The sequence below is a fragment of the Ceratotherium simum genome, chromosome 10 (genome assembly GCF_057802395.1).
Source record: "Ceratotherium simum simum isolate JZ-2026a chromosome 10, ASM5780239v1, whole genome shotgun sequence".
Classification (NCBI taxonomy): Eukaryota; Metazoa; Chordata; class Mammalia; order Perissodactyla; family Rhinocerotidae; genus Ceratotherium; species Ceratotherium simum.
In genome coordinates this window covers 12,919,216-12,939,850 of record NC_141909.1, presented here as the reverse complement: position 1 = coordinate 12,939,850, position 20,635 = coordinate 12,919,216, and the positions used below count along the sequence as shown (strand labels likewise).

At 41.6% G+C, this 20,635-nt stretch overlaps 1 protein-coding gene across 3 annotated transcripts in view; it reads right to left on the bottom strand.

The window, feature by feature from the left end:
• The window catches only part of DOCK9 (dedicator of cytokinesis 9), a 283,377-nt gene that overhangs the window by 192,031 nt on the left and 70,711 nt on the right, over nucleotides 1-20,635 (bottom strand). The window lies entirely within an intron of this gene.

The window sequence follows — 20,635 nt, the reverse complement described above, 5'->3', positions numbered from 1 at the left end:
TGGGTTAAATAAAATATATTACTAAGATTAATTTCAGGGCCGGCCCCATGGCTTAGTGGTTAAGTGCGCACGCTCCGCTGCTGGCGGCCGGGGTTCGACCCCGGGCGCGCACCGACGCACCGCTTCTCCGGCCATGCTGAGGCCGCGTCCCACATACAGCAACTAGAAGGATGTGCAGCTACGACATACAGCTATCTACTGGGGCTTTGAGGGAAAAAATAAACAAATAAAATTATAAAAAAAGAAAGATTAATTTCATCTGGTTCTTTTTACTTTTTTTTAAATGTAAAATTACATATGCGGCTGGCATTATATTTTTATCAGACAATGCTGAGCTAGATGCTCCCCAATCCTGTTTCTCCTTCCTGTACAGACAGAAAGACCACATTTCCCAATCTCCTTGGCAGTTAGGTTGAAAATATGTGATTGGATTCTGGCCAAAGAAATATAAGAAAATTGAGGTAGCAGAGTCTAGACGCAGTTATAAAACAAGTTGCACAATCGTCCCAGCTCTCTCTCTCTCCTTGTGGGCCTGCTGAAAGCAGAGATTCCACAGGAGGCTCTGAGGATGCCTGGGCAAGAGAGAAGCCATGGAAGTAAGGAAACTACATTCGTGAGTTATCACATGGAAGGCCACCCAATGCATACCCAATAGGATCTTGTCACAATTGAGAAATAACACTGATAGTGTTATGCTACTGCCATTTGACTATAGCAGTTAGCCTACCCTAATTCATACACTAAGAAAAAGTGCCTCAACAAGAGGGAAGACTATCTGCTCAAGAATTCTCAGGATAAGCTTCAGAGATGAAATGCCACGTGAAAGGCACCTAAACGTGGCAGTTCTCAAACTCCATGGTGTCAGAATCAGTCAACGAGCTTGTTAAAACACAGACTGCTGGGCCCTCTTCTCACCCTCTCCAGGATGACCCAGTTAGGGAGGAGGTCTGTGTGAGAGTGTTGGCCCTCTAAGGGCACCAGGCCTCTCCTTAGGCCCTATCTGAGCTGCCATCAGTCTCCCTTCCCCCAGTCCTTCCAATGCAGTAGGTCTGCAGTGCAGCTGAGAATCTGCATCTCTAACAAGCTCCCAGGGCTGCTGATGCTGCTAGACTAGGGAGCACACCTTGAAAACCAGTCTTAAAGGATGAGCAAGATTTTGTCAAGCAGTGAAGAAAACAAAAGGCATCCAAAGGAAAGAACTACACGTATAGAAAGGTTTGGAGGGTTGGAAGAGCACGGTGTGTTGGGGAAATCAAGACTTTTCGGTGAACAAGCATCACAGGGCCTAGAGAAAAAGCCAGAAAAGTAGAGGTTTGTGTTCAGCAGTCAGGAGTTTGAATTCTGCTCCTCAAGGAGAACTTTAAAGAAGAGCTTTCCTTTCCACAGCATATGTAGTAACAAAAATAATTAAAGTAAATATGAATATTTGCTAATATTCCAATTACTACAAAATTCCTGGGAAAATGACAAGGATACAGTATACTAATTTAACCATTATGGACCAAGTGTGAGACTCCAAAATCACAATTCTTGGATCAACTACCCATTTATTATAATCTCATTATGTGACCTGAGAAACAATTTAACTGCTGTGTAACTGCTGTGTTTGTGCTACAAGCAGAGTAACACTTGCCTTCAACCTACTTCACAGAAACTTTTAGGAGATTAGATGTGGAAATTTTAAAAATTTGTTCCTAGGAAAAGGTATATAATTTACATGCAAAGAACGTCTATTATTTTAACCAGGTACTACTCAACCTAATAGATACAAATGGCTAACGGTCTTGGAGAGAAGCAACCAGAACTGACAAACACCACGATGGAAGACAGGGGGACTTGTGACGGGTTAAGGAAGCAGGGACTATGAGGAACAACGTGACTTCATCAGGAATCCTTTACAGTAGTACAATTCTGAGTGCCCTCCTTCCCACTATTCAGGACAGACCAAAAAAAAAAAAAAGCAGTTCCAAACTCACCTAACTGGATTAAAAGCCAGATGTTAGTGCCCTCTGAGTAGCTGTAAAATATGGCAGTAGAATAGATAACCTCTAAAATCACTGTGAACAACATTCTATGAAATCATAGCTTAGTTTGTGACTATACCAAATTCCATCCTTACCACAAGTATTTACATATACAGGCCAACACAACAGCTAAATGGTAAAAATAGGTTGCTAGGTGCAAGATGCTGAAACAGGCATGCTATTTGCTCTGTATCCAAATGAATGTTGGGGAAAAAAGTTTAGTAAGTCTTTTTCTTTCTAACAATGCAAGGAGGAAGTTCTGTTTGAGCTAAATATATTCTTTGCTCCATATAGAAATCTAATGGTCCCTTTGTGATCATTTAGAGGGGAAAAAAGTGATCAAAATAGTTTGTTAAAAAAAAAAGTTTATTAAATGTTTTCTCTCACTGTAGTTAGAATTACATGAATAATTCATGGAATTTGTTTATGTCAAAAATTCAAGGGATTAAAATGGTTTTCCCTCAAAGAAAAAAATTTATGGTATTACTTTCAGCAATATACCTTAATATCATCAAGCAGCAATATGAGAAGATACTTTTTTGATATCTTTCATTCACATCACATACAACTTTGTCAAAGAAGTTTCACACGTTATCAATTTTATTTATTTATTTATTTATTTTTTGTGAGGAACATCAGCCCTGAGCTAACATCTGCCAATCCTCCTCTTTTTGCCGAGGAAGACTGGCCCTGGGCTAACATCCGTGCCCATCTTCCTCCACTTTATATGGGATGCCGCCACAGCATGGCTTGACAAGCGGTGCGTTGGTGCACGTCTGGGATTCGAACTGGCGAACACCAGGCTGCTGCAGCGGAGCGCGCACTTAACTGCTTGCGCCACCGGGCCGGCCCCCTATCAATTTATTTTTATAGGGGAACTGTCATAGGTTTCCAACACTTATTTTGTTAAGTAATAATACTGAAATATAAAACCCAAACAAACAAAACCCAGTAACATTAATCACTACCATTGTTTCATAAGAAAGGCTATTAAAACACACACGCAAACATACTTGAAACTAGGAATGGCAACGTTAAAATTTTTTTTAAAGCTTTTACATCTTTAAGAGCTCACTATATTTTGCTTATTTTTCTCATTTCTGCACAGATCAAAAAAAGCTTTGCCATGGTCTAAGGTCCAGCATTTGGGAACCTAGGAGGGAGGCAATCAAATGCTCACAGAAGTTGATGGGTGATCACCTAGCTCCTCCTTGCAAAGGTGGGTTTGAGTTGGCTCTTAAAGAATAATTAAGAATTGGATTGGTGCTTCAAAATTAAAAAAAAAAAAAAAAATCAATGAACTAGACTTCATTTACTTCAGACAAGTCCAGAATGAAATGCCTACTGTAGGTGAAGGGCTGTTGGCATGAGTCCTAACAGAAGCTAAGGCACGCATACCATCTCCTAGGATGGGAACTCTGATTAGACGAGCACCCTGTCCTGCCTATCTTGGGCTTGTTTTGGGCACTCACCCTTCGGCCTACTGACAACCTGAAGCATCAATTCTGGGATTTTGCCCTCCTCCAGGAGACACAAGGCAATATCTGGAGACATTTTTGGTTGTCATGATTTGTGGAAGGGGGGGTTGCTACTGGCATCTAGTGGGTAGAGGCCAAGGGATTCTGCTAAACATCCTACAATGTACAAGACAGCCCCCTACAAAATAGAATTATCCAGCCCAAAATGTTAATAGAGCTAAAACTGAGAAATCCTGCACCAATCCTATCAAAGGATGTATCAGTCCTATCCTCAAATATATAACATAAATCTTCTTCTGCAACAAGGGAATGTATGTCCAAAGAGTTCAGTGTATTCATCCTATAATTATATTTATTTAATTATAATTATAATGTTACATATACCATTATGTTACTTATATATAATCATATATGTAAGTATATGTAATTTTATATATACATATAAATATACATAAATATTTACAATTATGTCCCTGATCAAGATCAATTAATTCATTGTCTTTGTTCCTTCCTTCCTCTCAATTGTGCTAATATAATGTCTTTTCTTTCTGTACATAAAGTGATAGCTCCTCTTTCCTTTTCTTTCCATGTATTCTTTTGAACAACTTCTAGAAAAAAATTAGGAACACACTTAGCAAAAATTTAGGCCTTATATATAACTAATTTTTTGTATCAAAAATATATAATTATTACATTCTGAAATAGTACATTCTAAAAGCCCAACAATATTAAATACTAAGTTTTACATTTATGTTCACTTTAAACTGTAAACAAGTAAAAAACTATGAGAAGTTAGTGAGGTATGGTTACTAACATTTTACAAATAGGAAATTATGTAAATGCTCAGGTGTTCTAAAGAAATGTACACATAGGAAAAAAACACTAGGATCTGAATCATGTTGTTGAAAGCCTATCTGCTAGATGGTGAACAGTCCTCAACTGTTGGGGTCTATGTGTAGGTCCTCAGGCCATCAAGGACACCAAGTCCCACCACGACAGAAACATCTTTTCCCAGGAAGGTCTTTGTGGATATTTTACCATTCACTCATGTAAAGCTAATGCCAGGGTACTATTTGAAGGGATAACATCACAGAGGTTCATCATATATGCCAGCAAGTGCGCTGGGAGAAAAGTGCACAAAGAGACATGTTGACTGTCCAGGGATTCTACAAGTACATCTAGAGGTCAAAATGGAATCTTCCAGTAAGCAACCAGTAATATAATTACCAGTTTATTTAGAATTGTGATAAGTACACTGAAAGAAAAGTAGAAGATGCTTAACTAGTCTGGGGTCAAATAAGCCTTCTCTGAGGAAGATACTCTTAAGCTGTGGTGAGAAAGTTGAATAAAGAATGGCTGAGTTAGCACAAGTTGAGGGAGGACAGCATGTACAAAGAGACACAAGAGTTGCCCCTTTTGGGAACTGAAAGGTGGCCCACACAGTGGTCCCGGGGAGAATAACACATTCTGAGCCTGGTGGGGTAAGCAGAGTGCAGACCATGCAGATAGGCATATTAAAGATTGTGTGTTTTAGCCTGAGCTAAATGGGAAGCCATTAAAGAGTTTTAAGCAGAAAATGACACATGGCCATACGGGCATGAGGCTGAGAACAGAGCTTCAGATCAGATACAGTGGGAGACCACAAATAGGCAGGTGGTGGCTAAAACAATGAAAGTGAATGACATCACCTAACAAAAGGATGCTGGCCAAGGACAGAGCCCTCAGTAACACAGGTGCTACTAATAATTACCACTAACCCTCCTTTTTACCCACTCTGCATCCATGGTGCAAACCAACACAACTATGGCAGTGGTCACCCATCTTTTTCCAGATCCTGAGTACTAACAGCAATTCACCATTAGCTGACTTATGTTATATTATAACTCTAGAGTCATCTTGAGTCAAGATCAAGAGACTATTACGTAGTTACTTAACTTTCATATATTTATACCCGATATTCCAACTGGACTATGCTTTATAGCTCCTTGATGATCTATATATATATTCCAGTAATCAATTTCCAAATCAAAGAATTTCTGACCTGAAAGGGACAATCTAATCCAAACCTTCATTTACACACAACGAAAGGGTAGCTCAATTAAGCGAGCTGGCTAAAGTCTGTCCACAATTGTCATGGGCTATTATGTTACAGAAGGATGACCGTGACCACACTGCCTAATTTCCTATGTAAATTTTTGTTTATGTTTTATTATAACAATAACTTGAAATTAAGTTGCTCTGCCAATTGTAAAGCAAACAGCACAAGCATTCTATAAAAAAGTGTCTGAGTGTTCTGAAACCCAAACTCCATCTGCGCTAGGACCAATCTGTACTCATTTCTCAGCTGTTTTAACAGGAAGAAAACAAGAAAAGGTGGATGCTCCCCTTTCCACAGCCTGAGAACAGGAAAAGAGGCCCACACAAGGCACTCGCTCTTGAACACAGCTGCCTATGCTGCCCAAGTTACACATCTCAGTAACTTCAGGGAACAGAGAGTGAAACTTCTCAGCTGAGGCCCTCCATAGGTGATTTCACACTTTCCACTTGTTAGTCAGGCATGGTTCCCCCAGCTCCACCCCAACACAGGAACGATATGAAAACTCAGGATAAAACAGAACTCACCGATTTGGTTCAAATTTCTAAATACAGCCCTTCGTTTAACCTTCTCTGTCATGCTTGAGCCCCTCACCTCAGCGTTGCTTTGCCTAAAAAACTCTGTAAAGACCTCTCTCAAGGCTTTGGTAACATGTCTCCCGGTTGAGCACTAGATTGCTATTTGCCACACCTAAAAGAAAAGCGGATCAGTAACAATACAAAATAAGGTTTGTCTTCAAAACCACCCACTCTGACCACCTTCAGCGTTCTCTCACAACACTTCCCCGCCTCAACTCCATCCACCTCTCTGCCCTCAGACTCTTTTCCAGGGTTTGCCATGCTCAGCCTCCACTGTTTCTTCACAGGAATTCACTTTCCCTGTCTCTGTGCATTGCTGATTCACAGCTCATCAGCACAAGGCGCTAAGTCCTGGGTGGTCAGGAATACTCCAGATTCTGTGCATCATTGTTATAGAAAACACTTCCATGTGGGAAGCACGTTGCCTTCCAATCTCAAAGTCAGGGAGGAGTTTGTTCTGCCTAGGTGTGGTATTGGCCCAGCCCACCCTCTGCTGACACGACAAATCCTTGCTAAATCCCCAGAATCCTCTTTGGTAAAGCCCTAAGGAGTTTCTCAGTCTGTGAGGCAGAGACTGGTCTGCTTTTCCAAGATATGCTGCAAATCCCAGAAACATCCCAGATGGTGGTAAAGTTATACCACAGGGCCCAACCTGACATCCTCCTCCACTTTTCCTCTGCACTTGGTTGGCCCTCTGTGAGTGAGTCACGGATGAGAACAGCTAACTCGGGACCTGGGTGGACAGTGGAGCCACAGGGCAGGGGTGAGGGGGATGCATCACAGAGAAAAGCCATACAGGGTGTGACAAGGTCAGGGTACCCCCACACCTTGGCATACATGTCTCATCTCACTAAATGAAACAGAAGCCCCTGAAGGTAGAAACCAGCCCACCTTTGTGGTTCAAATTGTGCTCCCCCTCTGGGTATCAACTAAGGGCTGATCATTTGTCCAGGCAGACAGACAAACGGAAAAAGCCTGTCACCAATTCTGTGATGAGCCGGGAAGGCCCTTTTTAACCTCGAGTGCACTTACAGCTCTCCTGACCTCGGTTTCCATCTGAATCATGCAGGCAGAGTTCCAAGCCAAGCTGCCAAAATATTTTAAGAGTTTCCGACCCAAGAGACTTGGTAAAACCCATAAAGGAAGAAGACTTGCGGTTCAGGGAGCATGGTCTTGGTCAGCACCTCCTCCTTCTAGACAAACCTCCCTAACTCCCCACCCAACTAAGCTCTTCTCAATCCACCTTCTACCCAATACAGTAAGAGCAAAACCTTCTAAAGAGAGGTTACATGGCTGCTAATAATCCAACTTATACTCTAGGCACAAAAACCCTTCCACATCATTCAGATTACTCTCCATTACTATATCGGAAGAAATGGGGCGGACTGTCCATCACGGTGCACAATCCAAGGCAATCTATGGATCTGAGCAACCAGATCTTTAGGGCTATTACCAAAATTAGTTTGCAATCCCAAACACACAGTGACTGGGTTGTGGAGGAAGACAGTCGCAACGTGCCTGGGGGATAAGGAGGGGAGAGAAAGGGGGATGAGGGGATGCAAACTTAGAGTCACAGTTTTCCAATATAAATCATCTAACCACAGATAACAGGGTGGATAGGAAGCCAAAGCTATACATCGACTCTCCCTTTTACTTTTGTGATAAAAAGACCTAACCCAAACTCAGAGTTTGGCACTAGAAGCTCATACATTGTATATTCTGGAAATAAGTGGCCTAACTATTCTCTCAAAACCTAGTGTGGCAATTCCCTGAGTTCCTTCAACAATCTTTCCAGCTCATTAATCTTGTTGTTCACAGGCTCAGAGGGTGGGTGTGTGGCCTGGAAGAAGGTTCATAGGAGCAGCTTATGAACACACACACACACACACACACACACACACAAATGCGGGAAGGTGGCCAAGGAGAGGATAACAAAACAACTCTTTTTTAACAAGAAAAGCAAAAATAGTTTTAAGTTTTTCTTAAATTCATTTCCCAATAGGAAGAATTCTTAAACAATGAACTCTCTTGCTTGTTTCGAGATCATCTGGCCTTCTGCTGAATTCTCTAATTGCCTACTTCTGGCCAAGTCCTACATGTCTGGGGTTGCAGGACAGGCAACATAAGCAGTCCTAAAACTTATCCTCATTGTTTCTCGCTCTCTCTTTTAATGTTTCTCTTTTAACAGAGGGTGATTAGAAACTATAAAAATGAAAAAGGTTTTAAAGTTCTGGTGCAGCTAGAGGTTGTTTTTAAAACTGAGACCATTACTGCCCTCTTTGCCTTTGGACAGTACCCAGCATTTTTCAGATAAACACACATCTGCAGAAACTATCAGAGTTTCCACTTGTTTTACAACACCGGTCACGAGAGAGTATGATTTGGACAGTGGCCTGCATCCTTCTGTAGCACAACAGCCCATTCTAAAACGTGGCTGAATTCTAAAGGTGAAAAGTGAAAACGGAAATTCAGCTTCAACTCTCTTGCATCAAAGCTCCCAGAAACCATCAACATGCCCTCGTTTATTAATCTGGAAAAGAACTGGTGAAATCCTACTCTAGTTAGTAGAAAAGAGAAACCAAAAACAAAACAATGATGTCTACTTTTCTGGAGTGGCTAAAACATTCAGGGCACTGCCTGCCTTCAATACCCAACCCCACCCGACTCCCCAAATCAGATTTATAAAAGCAGGATGACCTCATCTGAGTTAAGGCTCTGGGAGAGAACATACATAGAAGGGGCTCCTACCTACCAACTTTAGGTTATAAATATGTACCAGTCCTTTTAATAGCCCTTCTCTGAATTTTCTCTTGCCCTGTTATATCCTTCTTAAGATGCAGCTCTCAGTTCTAAACACAGACTCTGAGAATACAGCAGGTCATGGATTTGAATGAGAAAGCAATATCTTAGTGCCCTTTCTTTACAAGGCCCCAGAACGTAATCTGCAGATATTTTCAGTTCACAAGATTAGAAGCCAACTCTTCCAAAGCAAGGTGCTAGATTTCCAAGATCATCTTTCTGGGAGCTTGGTAAAGGAGCTGGGGTGGCTTGCAGGTGGCAAGACACAGCAGAGAAGGCCACTACTAAAATTCCTATGCCTTCCCCAATTAAATATTTGAAATGTGCTCTAGATATCCATACAGAGAAAACTGTCACCTACTTGGAAAAGAAAGAAGAAAAATGAGGGAAAATTATTGCCCTATAATCAAAACAAAAACCCAAACACACACAGAGACTTGCTGGCATACAAACTCCATTCACTCTGCAGTTTGGAAAGAAATAAACTGCTCCAAAATCTTCCATAATCACCTCCGGTGCTACCCTTAGTTAGCAAACTCCCCTCGAAAACGCAAATACCAGGGGCTGGCTCCGTGGCTCAGTGGTTAAGTGCGCGCGCTCCGCTGCTGGCAGCCCAGGTTCGGATCCCGGGCGCGCACCGACGCACTGCTTCTCCAGGCACGCTGAGGCCACATCCCATATACAGCAACTAGAAGGCTGTGCAACTATGACATACAACTATCTACTGGTGCTTTGGGGGAAAAAAATAAATAAATAAAAATTTACTTAAAAAAATAAAATAAAATAAAATGCAAATACCCTTTGGTAGATATAATTCTGTTAGCTATTTATACCATGGTGTGAATGTTTTAATCAGATAAGAGCCTAACATCTAGCTGAGATCATTCACACAGAGACACACAGAGACCAACACTGGAAAGGAGAGCGGGGTGGAATTCTGGAGCACCGAGGGTAGGCGGGTGGCTACCCAGAGGATGAGGCACTGTAGTGGGGATTCCAAAGGCCAAGGCGCAGCAGGAGGAGAGAGGACATTTTACCCAAATGTAACTTTGGCCTTCGCTGTGTCAATTATCTCTCTGTAAAGAAAGGCTTTTCGGCCAGAGTTATCAAAGACACAGACTAAACAGTGATTCTAGGGTTCTCTTCTCCCATCCTATCTTACTGCTACAGAACTCATTGTGCAAGGATTATTCCAATTATTATCTAAATGCACTACCTTACATTTAGTGGCTATTATGAAACCACTTTTCATCTCTATTAGGAAAACACATAAATTTGGTTTAAAGGGTTTTATTCTAAGTAAAAGGCTTTAGGTAAAATAGCTGCCAAAAACTCTCGTTTTTTTTTTTTTTTTTGTGAGGAAGATCAACGCTGAGCTAACATCCACCCCAATCCTCCTCTTTGTTTGCTGAGGAAGACCGGTCCTGAGCTAACATCTATTGATCTATTGCCAATCCTCCTCTTTTTTTTTTTTTCCCTTTTTCTCCCCAAAGCCCCAGTTAGCTGTATGTCATAGTTGCACATCCTTCTAGTCCCTGTATATGGGACTTGGCCTCAGCATGGCCGGACAAGCGGTGCGTTGGTGCGTGCCCAGAATCCGAACCCGGGCCGCCAGTAGCGGAGCACGTGCACTTAACCGCTAAGCCATGGGGCCGGCCCCCAAAAACTCTTTCTTAACAGGAAAAGCTGGAGGTGCTATAGTTCAACGTATACAGGGCTACCAATTCCTACTGATAATCTAAATAGAATATATTTTCATATTGTTATCCTCTTTGGGTCATGGGTAGCAATAATAGATCAAACCCCTCATCCCAAACCAGCCCTTTGTGGCTTTCTTTCAGCTTCTCTTGTGTGTTAGGAAGACAGTGGAAACAGGGTACATCTTCCCAGAAAAGTCAGAAGGCACAGCATGGGCCTTCCTAGACATCACATTAAGGTAACCCTTGGATTAACATTAATTAGTTCTAATAGTCTAAACAAGATGATGACTAGCCTATGGCTCAGAGAGAAGAACCTGGGGGCTCTCTGTCATCAAGGAAGACACAGCAGGGGACATCAGAGAGGGAAAGAGATCAGGAGGCCTCAGATATCTGCCATAAAGCAGGAGCAAGTTTATCAGAAGTCAATGAAGCTTAAGCCTCAGGACCCTCCCTTGCAGGAGCCCCTCCCAAGGTCCTGTACCTAACTTGGTATTTGTAATTTTCTATTAGTTTTCTTAAAGAGGAACTCTATGTTGCAACAGCTTCAGGGCCTTACAAAAGCTGGATCTGTCCCTGACCTGAAGGTTCCTTGGGCATTCAAACTTAGCAAGACCAAAAGTGAACTCATGATCTCTCTCTCCTCCTTCCTCAGCTCTGACACCAGCTACACTTAAACCTGCCCCTCCCCTTCTGTGCCTGCTTTTGATTAATGGCATCACCACCTCCCAAGTCAGAAGACTGGGCATTATTCTCTGCTCCCTGATCCACTTCCAGCGCGCAACAGTCGAGTGAATTCTAGCTCTATAAAAAAGCCCTCTGGTCTGAACTTTTTCCTCTATCCCCTCAATAAGAGGGTTTGTTTGGAGGTTCAGAGCTTTTGCCCCTGGTCCCCCTGCCTCCAGTCTCTTCCTTTCTGATTCTGATCCCACTCTGACATGAGAAGAATGGTCTAAAACACTCCACAGTGGCCCCACAGGCTTCCAGGCTGGAACTCAGGTTGCTCTGCACAAATTGGCCAGCTCTTCTCACATCCAGCTCTGAAACTCTCACCCTTCCTTGCACACCTCTGAACACGCTATTCCCTTAGGCTCCAGCTCCATGTCCTCCCCACCCGCATCCACACCCTAAGCCCTTAAGAGTTTTGTTTATCCTTCAAAACCCAGCTCAAATGCCACCTTCTCTTCAATCCTTCCCCACTGCCACTGGTCAGCTGGTTCACACAACCCTTTCGTCTCTGTGGAATTCAGCAATTTTTTATACTAATATTAACTTTTGTCTCCCAGGCTAGACCAGGCTCCCTGTTCATCTTTGTCTCATCTTTTTCTCACTGCCCCTGCTGTGGTGTTCATTCACTTCTGAGTACTTTTCCACGCCCCATCCTGAGTTCACCTTGATACTTCTGTTTGCTATACTGAAAGGCAGGACTCTGCAGTATAACAGCTAGGAGCACTGCACTCTGGAAATAAAGCACTGGTCTGAACCTCGGCTGTACTACTCACTAGCTATGTGACTTTATACAATATTTACCTTTCTCTTTATTCCTCGGTTTCCTCACCTATAAAATAAAGGAACAAGAGTATCTACCTCAGGGCCAGCCCAGTGGCATAGTGGTTAAGTTCCGCGTGCTCCACTTCAGGGCCCAGGTTTGTGGGGTTCGGAGCCTGGGCGTGGACCTACACCACTCATCAAGCCATGCTGTGGTGGCGACCCACATACAAAATAGAGGAAGACTGGGACAGATGTTAGCTCAGGGCCAAGCTTCCTCAAGCCAAAAAAAAAAAAAAAGTATCTACCTCACTGGGTGGTCATAAGGACTAAATGAGTAAACAGACATAAAGAGCTTAAAACAGTGCATGATAACTAGTGAGCACTCAATAAATGCCAGCTTTTCAGATAGAGGAGGAGGAGGGGAAGAGGAAGAAGGGGATGATGATTTTATTCAACAATCAATTATTTCCCCACTCCACTATATAAGCCCCTACTAAAGGGCAGAGGGGATACTTACCTTGAAAATCTGTTCTGTCAAGAAGGATACTGTACACATATTTTGTTAAATGTTTCTATGAATAATAAAGATAACAGTGTTGGTACACTAGAGGCAAGAGGCTTAAACCAACACATTCAGGCACAGTTCTTCAAGTTCTGGGTATTTAGGTGGCTATAATCCTGTCTCCAAATCCAAAATAGGCTATCCTCCATCTCCCTGACCACTCAACTCCAGATAGCTTTTCCAACTCCTTTTCCTATGCCCTTCCCAGGACTGTTGGCTCTTTGTACTCTGAGCACTCTCACCAGGAGACCTCATCCACTCCCATGCCTTCCTCACCATGATAGGATGGATCCACAACTCTATCTATAGCCCCAGGAGTCATGGCTCACTGATTAACAGATGTCTCCATTTTGATGTGCCTAACCTCAAACTTAGGATGTCCCAAAGTGAAATCCTCCTCTCCAACTCAACTCCCCCAGACCCATTCCTTAAAAATTGTCCCCTGGCTCCACAGATGGCACCCTGGAGGTGCCCAAGGCAGACACTTGAACACTCTTGACTCCTTCTTCTCTTATTTAAGTATCTCCTAAATCTAGATGCTTCTCTCCATCTCCACTACCATCTACCTTAATCAGGCCACCATCACCTGTCACCCTGCTGCAGGGACCTCCTCACTAGTGTTCTTGTCTTCAGACCCCTCTTTCTCCTATCCTATACAGTCTGAGAGATCTTTCTAAAACATCAGTCTGACCATGTCTTTCCCTGTTTAAAACCTTTAGTAAATGGTTCCCCTCCAATATTGGAATAAAGTTCCAAAAGACCCATGATCTGGTACTTGCTTACCTCTCTAGCCTCACTGGTCACCCCTGTACCCCCACCACTGTCCTCCAGGCTGATAAGCCCCCTCCACCCTTGTGGAATTACTAGCAGCTCCAAGGAGGTCTCAGCTCTCCCTCCCTGGGACTTTGCTTCCTTTGCAGAAATGTCCCTCTCCTACCCCTTCACCTAAATTCTTCTCCTCCTTAAGACTCAAGTTAGATATCACCTCCTCCAGGAGCCTTCCTTGACTCTGTTCTAAAGGTGAGCTAGGAGTCCCTCACAGGTTTTCTCAGAGTAGCTATGCTTACCCCCATCACAGCCTGTATCCAGCTTGGGAGCTCTCCGGACGCTCTAAGAGCACAGACTGCGGCTTATTCACCATTGTATTAGCAGGCATCCAATGGATATTGGGTATGACATAATAAGAAATATATATTTGGTCTCTGCCCTGGTTCCTGGCAGAACTTCTAAAACTCTTGGAATTCCTTGAGTGACAGGGGTGAGAGGAACATCTTTTCTTTACATAACAAGCCCCTTTCAACCATATATCTGAGTTTATGCTAATGAGGTGACTCGCAGAGGATGGGGATTGGTTGCCAGAGGAACCAATCCTGTGATTACAGGCCTGTATCTTTCAGCTCTGCTCCTTGATCTCTGGAGAAGGGAGACTGGCTAGAGATTCAGTTCACTAACCAATGGCCAATGATCTAATCAATCATGCCTACATAATGGAACCTCCATAAAAACCCTAAACGAAGGGATTCAGAGAGCTTCCAGGGTGATGAACACATATAGGTGCTGGGAGGGTGGGGCGTGCCTGGAGAAAGCATGGAAGCTCTGCACTCCATCCCCATACCTTGCCCTATGCGTCTCCTCCATTTGGCTGTTTCTGAGTTGTATCCTTTATAACAAACCAGTACTAGTAAGTAAAGGGTTTTCCTGAGTTCTGTGAGCTGTTCTAGCAAATTATTGAATCCAAGGAGGGGGTTGTGGGAACCCCTGATTTTCAGAAGCACGGTGACAACCTGGGATTTGCGACTGGCATCTAAAGAAGGGTCAGTCTTGTGGGATTGAGCCCTTAACCTGTGGGGTCTGCACTAACTCTAGGTAGTTAGTATCCAAACTGTTTAATGTGAGAGAAAAAACCCACACATTTAGTGTCAGAAGTGTTGTGACTAGAGGAAACAGTTTTTCTAGTAGAGAGGAACAAATAAGGAAAAAGTTTCAGAGTTCTCTTCAGATTGCTCTTCAATAAAGAAAGCATAGAGAAATAAGGGTAACTTATAAGACTGATTCTTTGACGATGTTGTTAACGTATTTCATAAGCCTAGAAAACAGAGAAAATACCAAACACGCAGAAGGGTAAAACTATTTAGCATACAAGACTGCCACCAAACCCACATCTTAGAATTCTATATGCCTATGGGCAGCTAATCTTTGACAAAGGAGCTAAGGACATACAGTGGAGAAAGGAAAGTCTCTCCAATAAATGGTCCTGGGAAAACTGGACAGCCACTTGCAAAAGAATGAAAGTAGACCATCTTCTTTCAACATACACAAAAATTAATGCAAAATGGATCAAAGACCTGAAGGTGAGACCTGAAACTATAAAACTCCTGGAGGAAAATATAGGTAGTCCACTACTCACAATCAGCCATAAAGAGATCTTCTCGAATTCCACGTCTACTCAGACAAGGGAAACAAAAGAAGAAATAAACAAGTGGGACTTCATCAGATTAAAGAGCTTCTACAAGGCAAATGAAACCAGGATCAAAATGAATAGGGAACCCACCAGCTGGGAAAAAATATTTGCAAACCGTATATCTGACAAGGGATTAATCTCCATAATATATAAAGAACTCACACAACTGAACAACAAAAAAACAAAACAACCCAATCAAAAAATGGGCAGAGGAAATGAACAGACACTTCTTCAAAGAAGATATACAGATGGCCAATAGGCATATGAAAAGATGCTCAACATCACTAGTCATCAAGGAAATGCAAATCAAAACCACACTAAGATATCACCTTACACCCATTAGAATGGCTATAATCACCAAGACAAAAAGCAACAAATGTTGGAGAGGCTGTGGAAAAATGGGAACCCTAATCCACTGCTGGTGGGAATGCAAACTGGTGCAGCCTCTATGGAAAACAGTATGGAGATTCCTCAAAAAATTAAAAATAGTAATACCTTATGATCCAGCTATCCCACTACCGGGTGTTTATCCAAAGACCTTGAAATCAACAATCCAAACAGGCTTATGCAAAGACATGGAAGCAACCCAAGTGTCCCTCGGCTGACGAATGGATAAAGAAGGTGTGTATATATATATATATATATATATATATATATATATATATATATATATATATACGCACACACACACACACACACACACACACACCATGGAATACTACTCAGCCATAAAGAAAGACAAAATCGTCCCATTTGCAACAACATGGATGGACCTGGAGGGTATTATGTTAAGTGAAATAAGCCAGAAAGAGAAAGACAAACGGCATGATTTCACTCATATGTGGAAGATAAACCAACACACGCACAGATAGAACTGTTTGGTGGTTACCAAGGGCTAGGGGGGTGGGAGGTGGGCACAAGGGGTGGAGGGATGCACTTATATGGTGACTGATAAACAATAATGTACAACAAAATTTTCACAATAAAATAAATAAATAAATAAAAGAATTCTATATGCAAACTCTCATCACAGAGACCCTGTAAAGGCAGCCTGCTCCAGAAGAAAAGAGAAAACCTATCAGTCGGCAACCAGCTCCATGTCTCTCTGCTTAGGTTCACAAGTCACATCTACTTCAGTTTTCTAGGATATCGGTTTTTCCTTGGCAGGGAAACAATGTTTATTGAAATGCATCCTAGGATAAAGCCTTGGATTGTTCATTGACATGTGAGAAAAGTAAAGTAGCCTTTTATTCAATATTCCAGTACTGAATTGACAACAAAACACACACACGTACACAAATACACAGTCACACATTCACACACATACATACATACACCCAAACCTTCACACACACATAAAATGTAGGTAAGGAGGAAAATTAAATATCTTTAGAATTCATATACTTTATAAAACAAAAACTAGAATTTACTCTCCATCTATAAGATACAGATGTATTTCCTGTAGACATGAATACACTTGGTTTGGAAACTCTAACAGTACCTTTGCTTATAATTTTGCCGGGACTCCTTTTGTTAGCAAAGACCGGATATACAAAAAATGGAGATGCAAATCAAGGTTACTGGAGGATGCAGCTGCCACACTGGAATTTTTCTTTCATCAAAATGCACCAGAGAGTCCTTACAAGGACAAGCTTGATCTACTTTATGAACAGGCTATTTCTTAAGGAAAAAAATTTACAAATATACCTAACTCTACACTCAAACCTTAGCCCTTAGCTCCTGAATCTTTATCAATATATGCTTTATAAGACTACTTAATTCAGCGACTTATGGAGTATAGCCTGTTTATTCTATCTTAAAAATGCAGGATTGGCTGGCCCCATGGCTTAGTGGTTAGGTGCGCGCGCTCCGCTGCTGGCTGCCCGGGTTTGGATCCCGGGCGCGCACCGACGCACCGCTTCTCCAGCCATGCTGAGGCCGCGTCCCACATGCAGCAACTAGAAGGATGTGCAGCTATGACATACAACTATCTACTGGGGCTTTGGGGGAAAATATAAATAAATAAAATTATTAAAAAAACAATGCAGGATTTACGGTTTCTCTCTCCAAATTTCTTGTTTCCATATTTACTAAATTGCAATTGAACTGACAGCTGGATAAGAACTTTGCTTCTATAACGGACATAGAGTAGTACCAAAACAAGGCCTGGTATATAAAAGAATATAAAACATAATGAAAGCAGGATCATAAATCAATGAGTAAGGAATGGATTATTCAACAAACTGGATTGGGAAAAATGAGCATTGGGAGTAAAGAAAGAATCAAGACAGGCTCTCAACTAAACTATATATCCAAATAAATTCTAGATTGACTAAAGTGGGGGTTGGCAAACTTTCTGTAAAGGGCCAGTTAATAAATATTTTAAGCCAGCTAGTAAATATTACAGTCTCTGTCGCAACTACTACTCAACTCCTCCACTATGAAAACAGTCATAGATGGCATGTCAACAAATAAGTGTGGCTATGTGCCAATAAAACTTTATTTATAAAAACAGGTGGCAAGCAGGCCCCTTGGACACAAGATCAAAGTAGTAAACAAATAAATAAGCAAGTGAACAAATAAATTCCAAAAGAAAATACTAGTGAATATCTGATCTGAGATAGGCAAGAATTTCTAAGCATAAAAGTAATGGAAGAAATCACAGAGGAAAAGATGATGATGCTTATCACATACACTTAAATTTCTCTTAGTAAAACAAACACTATAAAGAAAGTAAACGGGGCTGGCCTGGTGGCATCATGGTTAAGTTCGTGCGTTCTGCTTTGGTGGCCCAGGGTTCACAAGTTCAAATCCCAGGTGTGGACGGACTGAGGCATCGCTCGTCAAGCCACGCTGGCAGCAGCATCCCACACAGAAAAGAGAGGAAGATGGGCAGAGACGTTAGCTCAGAGCCAATCTTCCTCAGCAAAAAGAGGAAGAGTGGCGACAGATGTTAGCTCAGGGCCAATCTTCCTCACAAAAAAATAAATAAATAAATAAAAATAAAACAAATTAAAAAAAATAAAGTAAACAAAATTAAAGGCAAATGACAAAATGGAGAAATATTTGAAATGAATATGACAAAGGATTTGGAGTTTGAAAGTTAAATCTTTTGTCTCTTAAACTGGCAAAAATGATCCTGGCAATCACCATATGTAAAACAAGACTAATATTGACTGTTGCTAGGAATGTAACTGCAATCAATCATCAAGCAATAAAACAATATGCCTTAAAGGACTTTTAAAAAATTCTTTCCTACCTTAACAAGTTCATGTTTATAAATCTAGCCTATGAAAATAATTATAGATCTATAGAAAGATTTTGGGGTCAAGATGTCCTCTGTAATCTCAATTTATAACAACCTGTTGCCTAACAACAGAGAAGCATTTAAATAAATAAAAGTACATAGATTACAAAGGAATATTATGCACATATTAAATCATATTTTAGCAGAACATTATTGGCATAAGAAAATGATAAGTGAAAAAGGCATCAGGAATTACTTATGGAATATAATATCATTTTTTATATTTGCATAAGCAGGGAAACCTATTAGAAATTATACACTATATGTTAAGCAGTAATTATTTCAGGGCAGTGAGATTATGGCTGATTTTTGTTTTCTTCTTCATTCTCTGTAGTCTCTAAATTTTCTATAATAATTATGTATTCTAAATATGAAAGATAATAAACATTAATTTTAAAAAGCAACAGTCCTTGCTTCTCATTAAATCTGTGAGAGAACCATAAATCAATTACTTTGAATACCTCAAGAGTAAGACTTGAGCAAAGCAGTAACAGTTTTACTCATCTGTTTCTACTCAGTATTTCTGCTGCTCTTTCCTCTTCAATATCTTTCAAACAGCTAGACCAACTCTAAGAGGGCGAAGACCTCTCAGAACAAACACATTCCAGCCTTCACAATGGAACATTTCAGAATTCCCCTGGGATATTTATGAATGCTGGTGGTCACGTTTCCAGGAGTTGAGGCAAAATTAGGGTTAATTTGTTATATGCCTAAGTGTATAGCAAACTAAGTTGATGTTATTCGGTTCAGCAGATAACTCCATCAACAGCTTAATAAAGAGCAAAAATGAAGGCAAACTGCTTGAAATCACAAGGAGAGAAAACAAATTTTCTTGTCTTCAATTTTTAAAAATCTCAAAATAATCTTTCTGGAGGGCAATCTGGCTATATCAAAATCCCTTAAAAAGCAAATATACTTTGACTCAGCTTTTCCAGATCTAGGAATCTGTGCTAAGCAAACAATTTGACAAGTGTTTAAAGTACACATGCAGGGGCCGGCCTGGTGGCAGAAGCGGTGAAGTGCGTGCGCTCCGCTGCGGCGGCCCGGGGTTTGCCGGTTCCGATCCCGGGCACGCACCGACGCACCGCTTGGCAAGCCATGCTGTGGCGGCGTCCCACATAAAGTGGAAGAAGATGGGCATGGATGTTAGCTCAGGGCCAGTCTTCCTCAGCAAAAAGAGGTGGATTGGCAGATGTTAGCTCAGGGCCAATCTTCCTCACTAAATAAATAAATAAATAAATAAAATACACGTGCAGAGATGTTTATCACAGCATTTATAATTGGGGGAAAAATGGAATAGTGGGTATAGGTGAAATAAAATGTCACATTCTGCAATGTGAATGTTTGTGTCCCCTCAAAATTCACATGCTGAAATATTTCCCAGTGTGATGGCATTTGGAGGTGAGGCCTTTGGGAGGTGATCAGGTCATGAGAGCATAAAGGCGGTTAGTACTCTTATAAAAGAGACCCCACAGAGATCCTCGCCCCCTCCTCCATGTGAGGTTACAGGGAGAAGACAGCTGACTAGGAAGCAGGAAGTGGGCCTTCAGACACCGAATCTGCAGATGCCTTGATCTTGGACTTTCCAGCCTCCAGAACTGTAAGAAATAAGTGTTTGTTGTTTATAAGGCACCCAGTCTATGGTATTTTGTTATAGCAGCCCAAAATGAACTAAGACACATCCATACAATGAAATGACACTATTAAGAATGAGACATAGGGGACGGCCCCATGACATAGTGGTTAAGTTCGACACACTCCATTTTGGCGGCCTGGGTTCTCAGGTTCGGATCCCAGGCACAGACCTACAGCACTCGTCAGCCGTGCTGTGGCACCGACCTGCAAACAAAATAGAGGACGACTGGCATGGATATTAGCTCAGGGCTAATCTTCCTCAATCCAAAAAAAAAACCAGGAAGATTGGCAACAGATGTTAGCTGAGGGCAAATCTTCCTCAGCTACAAAAAAAAAATGAGACATAAATGTATACTTATTGACATGGAAAGATATTTGTGATATATTGTGGAGTCTATTTAAAGCAAGTTTAAAAACTATATAACAAAATAACATGCTTATAACACTTGCATATAAGTCAGCTTGGGCTGCCATAACAAAATACCATGGACAGGGTGGCTTAAACAAC